This window comes from Ahaetulla prasina, chromosome 4 (genome assembly GCF_028640845.1).
Source record: "Ahaetulla prasina isolate Xishuangbanna chromosome 4, ASM2864084v1, whole genome shotgun sequence".
Taxonomy (NCBI): domain Eukaryota; kingdom Metazoa; phylum Chordata; class Lepidosauria; order Squamata; family Colubridae; genus Ahaetulla; species Ahaetulla prasina.
Window position 1 is genome coordinate 4506989 of NC_080542.1, and position 8009 is coordinate 4514997.

Consider the following 8009-nt stretch of genomic DNA (forward strand, 5'->3'; position numbering starts at 1 on the left):
TGACTAACTTAAAAAAAAAAATATGCTGTCATTCCCTTAACAACGCTGGCAAGAAAGGTCATAAAATGGGGCTGGGCTCACTTAACCAATGTCTCACTTAGCGGCAGACATTTTGGCCTCCGTCGCGGTCGTACGTCGAGGACTGTCTCTGCTGAAAAAATAAAGAATTGGCCTTGCAAAGCCAGCCAAATCGCCAAGGGAGAGTTGTTTTTAATTCATGGCTCAGGGACATGCATTGTTTGTCTTTAACGAGTCCCATGGTTCTGTTTTGTTTTGTTTTTAATTTTTGCTGCAAAAATGGTATTTCGGTCTAACGGCTGTTCCACAGCTGCAGAGGCCACAGCATTCAAGCAAAGCGATTATCAAACGGAAGAAAGAGGAGGGGGGGGCTTTCTGCAAAATAGAATGAATAATTGTTAAAAATCGGGCTAGCTGTCGGCAGGTTTGAAACATCGCAGCCAGAAGCTGCAGAGGGGGGAAAAAAATATGCAAAAAAGAAAAGCGGGTAGCCTGTTTTTGTAGCCCCAAAACAAGGAGGGTTGGGTCACACAACAATGGCCCCGACACCTTAATTCCTGCAAAGCTCACGTCTTCCTGTCCCCAAGTTTCTTGTTCCAAAAGGCAACTGGGCTTGCTGTGTTTTTCCTTGAAGGTGTTTCGCTTCTCGTCGGAGAAGCTTCTTCAGTTCTGACTGAATGGTGAGGATTGGAAGGATTTGTGAGTGGGATCTTGGAGTCCTAGTGGACAACCATTTGGATATGAGCCAGCCGTGTGCAGCAGCTGCCAGAAAAGCCAACACAGTTCTGGGCTGCATAAACAGAGGGATAGAATCAAAGATCACGTTAAAAGTGTTAATACCACTTTATAAGGCCACACTTGGAATACTGCATTCAGTTTTGGTCGCCATGATGTAAAAAAGATGTGGAGACTCTAGAAAGAGTGCAGAGAAGAGCAACAAAGATGATTAGGGGACTGGAGGCTAAAACATGAAGAACCAAAATCCCCATTTCCTACCGATCAGTTGGGACTTGGGAGGCAGAGAATAATAATAATAACAATAATAATAATAATAACAACAACAACAACAACAGAGTTGGAAGGGACTTTGGAGCCCAACCCCCTGCTCTGGCAGGAAGCCCTACACCATCTCAGTCAGATGGTTATCCAACATTTTCTTAAAAATTTCCAGTGTTGGAGCATTCACAACTTCTGCAGGCAAGTCGTTCCACTTATTAATTGTTCTAACTGTCAGGAAATTTCTCCTTAGTTCTAGGTTGCTTCTCTCCTTGATTAGTTTCCACCCATTGCTTCTTGTTCTACCCTCAGGTGCTTTGGAGAATAGCTTGACTCCCTCTTCTTTGGGGCAACCCCTGAGATATTGATACACTGCTATCATGTCTCCCCTAGTTCTTCTTTTCATTAAACTAGGCATACCCAGTTCCTGCAACCGTTCTTCATATGTTTTAGCCTCCAGTCCCCTCATCATCTTTGTTGCTCTTCTCTGCACTCTGTCTAGAGTCTCAACATCTTTTTTACATCGTGGCGACCAAAACTGGATGCAATATTCCAAGTGTGGCCTTACCGAGGCACTATAAAGTAGTATTAACACTTCACGTGATCTTGATTCTATCCCTCTGTTTATGCAGCCCAGAACTGTGTTGGCTTTTTTGGCAGCTGCTGCACACGGCTGGCTCATATCCAAATGGTTGTCCACTAGGACTCCAAGATCCCTCTCACAGGTACTACTATTGAGCAAGGTACCATATATACGGTACCTGTGCATTTTGGTTTTTTTTTCCTAAATGTAGAACCTTACTTTTTTCAGTGTTGAATTTCATTTTGTTAGATAGCGCCCAATGTTCAAGTCTGTCAAGATCTTTCTGTAACTTGAGCCTATCATCTGGAATGTTGGCTATTCCTGCCAGCTTGGTGTCATCTGCAAATTTGATGAGTTCCCCATCTATCCCTTCGTCCAAGTCATTGATGAAGATGTTGAAGAGTACTGGGCCTAAAACAGAGCCTTGGGGTAGTTCCGTTGAGGACTACACGTTGAGTGCGGTTGGTCAGCCAGTTACGGATCCATCTGGTGGTGGTGCTGTCTAACCCACATTTTTCTACTTTGTCTAGTAGTAGGTTATGGTCTACTTTATCAAATGCTTTACTGAAGTCCAAGTAAATTATATCGACAGCATTCCTCTGGTCCACTAATTGTGTCACTTTGTCAAAGAATGCAATGAGATTAGTCTGGCATGATCTGTTTTTGACAAACCCATGTTGGCTTTTGGTTATTACTTTGTTTGCTTCTAGGTGTTCGGTGATTCGCAAAAAAAAAAAATGCTTTTAAAAGTAAAAAAAAAAAAGAAGAAGTTGGCCACGCCTACCCAGTCACATTACCGCACCGCCCACGAACCGGTAGTAACAATTTTTACATTTCACCACTAGGGCGGGGCCAGTCAGAATTTTTACTACCGGTTCTCCGAACTACTCAAAATTTCCGCTACCCGGTTCTCCAGAACTGGTCAGAACCTGCTGAAAGAACCACCTCTGATCCATACCTACAAAATTATGCATATACCCAGAGATATTATATGACACAGAGAAACAATACCCAGTCTAATTTGGAGGGATACACGCACGTTTGCACGTTTCGGGTGACTCCGAGGGCACAGATAAAACCTCCGAGTGGCCTCAAGGACTCTCAGAGAGAGGACTAGCGACCAGATGACTGCAAAGGAATATAAACCCTTCCGTCCTCCACCGTTCGGTCAGAACTGAAGAAGCTTCTTGGATGGGAAGCGAAACCTCTTCAGGGGAAAAAAAAAACCAAAGATCCAGCTGAGTTTTTTTTTTTTTAAATTAACCACCTTTGTCACAACCGGTGACCCAAATGACCGAGAATCTCCATAGACATCACGTCTTCCTACAATGCTTTGAGAGCTGCGGTCAAGACAGGCGGGTGTGAGGAAGTTTTCACACTTGTGTTCATAACTTCCGGCCGGCTCCAATTTTAAGCAGAAGCCGAGGGCGGCCGAAACTTCGGCAAAAACAGGGTGAGAGTCACCACATCCTCCCACAACGGAAAGCGGCTGTCAGGATTGGCGTTTGTGGGTTGACAGTCATTCCGAAAGGCAAACCTGCCCGGCGGTTAAGCGAGGCAAATGTTCGCCTCAGCGGAAGAGGCTTTTCCTACCCACCCAAACGGCGGTCCCGAGTTAGGGCCTCACCTGTCTTTCGAGGCCGGAGGGAGGGAGGGGACAGTGCCAGAGGGCTTCTTTCAGGAGTTGGGGCCTCCAAGAGGTCTCGGACCTTGGAAAAGAAGAAGATGGTATAAGGGTTCCCTATCAGAGCAGGGGGATGGACTAGAGGACCTCCAAGGTCCCTTCCAACTCTGTTATTCTATTCTATTCTATTCTATTCTATTCTATTCTATTCTATTCTATTGTTCCATTCCGTTCCATTCCATTCCATTCTATTCTATCCTATTCTATTCTAATATTCTATTTTTATATGCTATGCTATTCTATTCTATTCCTCTTTTCTCTTCCCTTCCCTTCCCTTCCCTTCCCTTCCCTTCCCTTCTCTTCTCTTCTCTTCCCTTCCCTGCCCTGCCCTGCCATGTCATGCCATTCTATATTCTATTCTATTCTATTCTATTCTATTCTATTCTATTCTATTCTATTCTATTCTATTCTATTCTATTCTATTCTATTCTATTCTAATATTCTATTTTTATATCCTATGCTATTCTATTCTATTATTCTCTTCTCTTCTCTTCTCTTCTCTTCTCTTCTCTTCTCTTCTCTTCTCTTCTCTTCTCTTCTCTTCCCTGCCCTGCCATGTCATGCCATTCTATATTCTATTCTATTCTATTCTATTCTATTCTATTCTATTCTATTCTATTCTATTCCATATATTCCATTCTGTTCTGTTCTGTTCTATTCTATTCTTCCATTCCATTCTATTATTCTACTTATTTTTATATTCTATTTTATATTCTATTCCATTCCATTCCATATTTTCTATTCTATTCTATTCTATTCTATTCTATTCTATTCTATTCTATTCTATTCTATTCTCCCATTCCATTCCATTCCATTCCATTCAATTCCATTCCTCTATTCTATTCTATTCTATTCTATTCTATTCTATTCTATTCTATTCTATTCTATTCTATTCTATTCTATTCTATTCCATTCCATTCCATTCCATTCCATTCCATTCCACCCTACCCTGCTATCCTATTCTGATGAACAATCTGATATTGTGCCAGGAATTGGATCCATGTGTCCCAAGTGGGAATTTTGACAGTTCAGGGTAGGACCAGCTGGATGACCTTTGCTGAGTTAACCGGAGGCGGACGTATGTAGTATATACGGATGGGACACCACAAAGGAAGCCCCTCCATTGCAAGTTATGCTAGAAAATAAAAACCTATGTGAAAAATGCTCATATTGTCTTTCAGTGCCTTTGTAACTTTGAGCGGTCACTAAACGAACTGTGGTACGGCAAGGTAGTCCTCCGACTTACAACCACTGGTTTAGCAACTGTTCAAAATTACGACAGCGCCTCTCCTCGCACTTACGTCCATCGGTCGCAAAATCACGGTGCGCTACCATCAGGGTGGGTGGGAAGAATAGCACCAGTCTCTTCCCCCCTACCCCACCCCCAAAAAAAGAGGATCTTACATGTGGGATCGAAAAAGGGCTGGGCAGCAGAGGTTCCATCACGCCAAAAAAGGGATCCGGGGCTTCCTCCAGCGTTTCCATGAGCTCTAGTTGGTCGGGAAGGAGGAGACCCGGTCTGGAATTGGGAAGAACAGAAAGAGTCGCCAAAGGAATCTTAAAAAAAAAACCAAAAAACCCCCCAAAACCCCCACAGGACTTTTAAATCCGGGAAGATCGCAATCGCTCACTGTTCAAGATCGGTCAAATCGATCCTTATCTGTTGATGGGCTCGGCTAAGGCGCTCCAAGGTGAGTTGGATTTCCTCTGAAAAGAGAGAGAAAAGAAAAAAAAAAAAGAAATTCAGAACAAGGCAAATCGCCCAGATTTCAAAGCGATATTTCACAATGCCTTAATCCAAACGTTTGCAAAAAAAACACAAAAAAACAGTTAGTCCTTGATTTACAACGGTTCATTTAGGGACCATTCAAAGCAGAGGTGAATTGTAAAATTTGTTACTGTGGGCATGGCTTGGTGGTGGTGGGATAATGTGACTGGGTGGGCGTGGCCAACATATATATATATATTTACTTTTAAAAGCATTTTTTTTCTACAACCTCCTCGGCCTTTTCGTTTTCAAAATAATATTGATTGAATTTCCAAAAGTTAAAATAGACAATACAAAAAAAAAAAGTATTAAAAAAATGCTTTTAAAAGGCTCCTCTGACGATCCCAGCCGAGTTGCCTGATCGTCGGAGGCTTTTGTTTTCTTTTCAAAGCATTTTTTTGTTTTTGCCTTTAAAAGGAAAAAAAAAAAGCGCCTGACGATCAGGCAACTCGGCTAGGGGGTCGTCAGAGGAGCCTTTTAAAAGCATTTTTTCTACAACCTCTTTGACGAAAGAGGTTGTAAAAAAAAAATGCTTTTAAAAGACTCTGACGATCCCAGCTGAGGCATGTGATCATCAGAGGCTTTTTTTTTTAACTTTTAAAAGCATTTTGAGTTGTAAACCTAATCTTGCGTAGCTTCTTTTCCAAAAACACCACACTACTAACCAGAGCATATAAAACATTTGCTAGACCAATTCTAGAATACAGCTCACCTGTCTGGAACCCTCACCACATCTCTGACATCAATACAATCAAACGTGTCCAGAAATATTTTACAAGAAGAGTTCTCCATTCCTCTGTAAACAACAAAATTCCTTATGCCACCAGACTTGAAATCCTGGGCTTGGAAAACTTGGAACTCCATCGCCTTCGACAAGACCTAAGTTTAACTCACAGAATCATCTATTGTAATGTCCTTCCTGTTAAAGACTACTTCAGCTTCAATCGCAATAACACAAGAGCAAACAATAGATTCAAACTTAATGTTAACCGCTTTAATCTAGATTGCAGAAAATATGACTTCTGCAACAGAATCATCAGTGCTTGGAATACTTTACCTGACTCTGTGGTCTCGTCCCATAATCCTAAAAGCTTTAACCAAAACCTTTCTAATATTGACCTCACCCCATTCCTAAGAGGACCATAAGGGGCGTGCATAAGCGCACAAACGTGCCTACCGTTCCTGTCCTATTGTTTTTCTTTTCTTCTTCCTATATGTATATATGCTTATACCTCCTTATATTTACCCATATACGTGTTTATATATTATATAATCTTTTTGTATGATACCTACATATATTGTTGTGACAAAATAAATAAATAAATGCCGGGGGGCGGGGGGCAGGGATTTTTGCTACCGGTTCTCCGAATCACCCGCCGCCATCGCTACCGGATTGGGTGATCCGGTCTGAACCAGGAGCATTTCACCCCCGGTTCAAAGTTACAACGGCACTGAACAAATGTGACTTGTGACCACTGTTCACACTTACAACCTTCGCCGCATTCCCCACGATCGTGTGATCAAAAGTCAGGCGCTTGGCAACTGATTCACTGATGGTTGCAGTGATCACACGATCCGCTTTTTGGTGACCTTCGGACGAGCAAAGTCAATGGAGAGACTGGATTCACTTAACAACCGGATTACTAAATGATCAACTGTAGCGATTCACTTAACAAGGTCGTAAAATGCGGCAAAAAAAACAAAAACCCCACTGAACAAGTGTCTTCGTTTAAAACAGAAATCGTGGGCTCGGTTGCGGTCATAAGTTGAGGACTAACTGTACTTGTGAATGTTGGAAAACCCGGGAAGAAAACTCTTGAAGGAAAATAAAATACAGGAACGGTTTTTATTTAAATCTCTTGATTTAACATCTTCCAAATCTGTTGGGATGCAACCATTAAAAACCATTAGACTATATTTTAGTCTACTACCGTAGATTTGGCCACTTTCAAATGGGTGGACTTCAGCTCCCAGAATTCCCCAGCCGGCATAATAACATAGCTGGCTGGGGAATTCTGGGAGTTGAAGTCCGCCCATCTTGAAGTTGCTGAAGTTGAGAAACACTAACCTACAAAACCTAGTTGCATCTTATCATCATCATCATCATCATCATCTTTTAACGACCCCATAATCTCTTGCTAGGTGGAATCAGGGCAGCCGAGTGTTTACTGGCCAGATGCCCTTCCTGTTGCCAATGTGGAGTTTTGTTCAGCAGATATATTCTCAGTGAGAGAAATATCTACTCTACCTAGGATCGAACTCACCGCCTCCTGAGTGTGAGGGGAGAGCATCTTATGGTAGCATTTTATGTGATGAGCAGCTTTTGTCAGATGCATCTGGCATGTAAGCTGCAGCTGTCAAAAACTTCGGTCTTTTAATAAAATATTTTTTTTTTAATTTAAAAAGTTTATTATATTATATTATATTATATTATATTATATTATATTGTATTGTATTGTATTGTATTGTATTGTATTGTATTGTATTGTATTGTAACATGACATGACATGACATGACATGACATGACATGACATGACACGACATGACATAATAACAGAGTTGGAAGGGACCTTGGAGGTCTTCTAGTCCAACCCCCTGCCGAGGCAGGAAACCCTACACCATTTGGCTATCCAGTATTATATTATATTATATTATATTATATTATATTATATTATATTATATTATATTATATTATATTATATTATATTATATTATATTATATTATATTATATTATATTATATTATATTATATTATATTATATTATATTATATTATATATTATACTATACTATACTATACTATACTATACTATACTATACTATACTATACTATACTATACTATACTATACTATACTATACTATACTATACTATATTATATTATATTGCAGCAGCTGCTAAAAAAGCCAACACAGTTCTGGGCTGCATAAACAGAGGGATAGAATCAAGATCATGTGAAGTG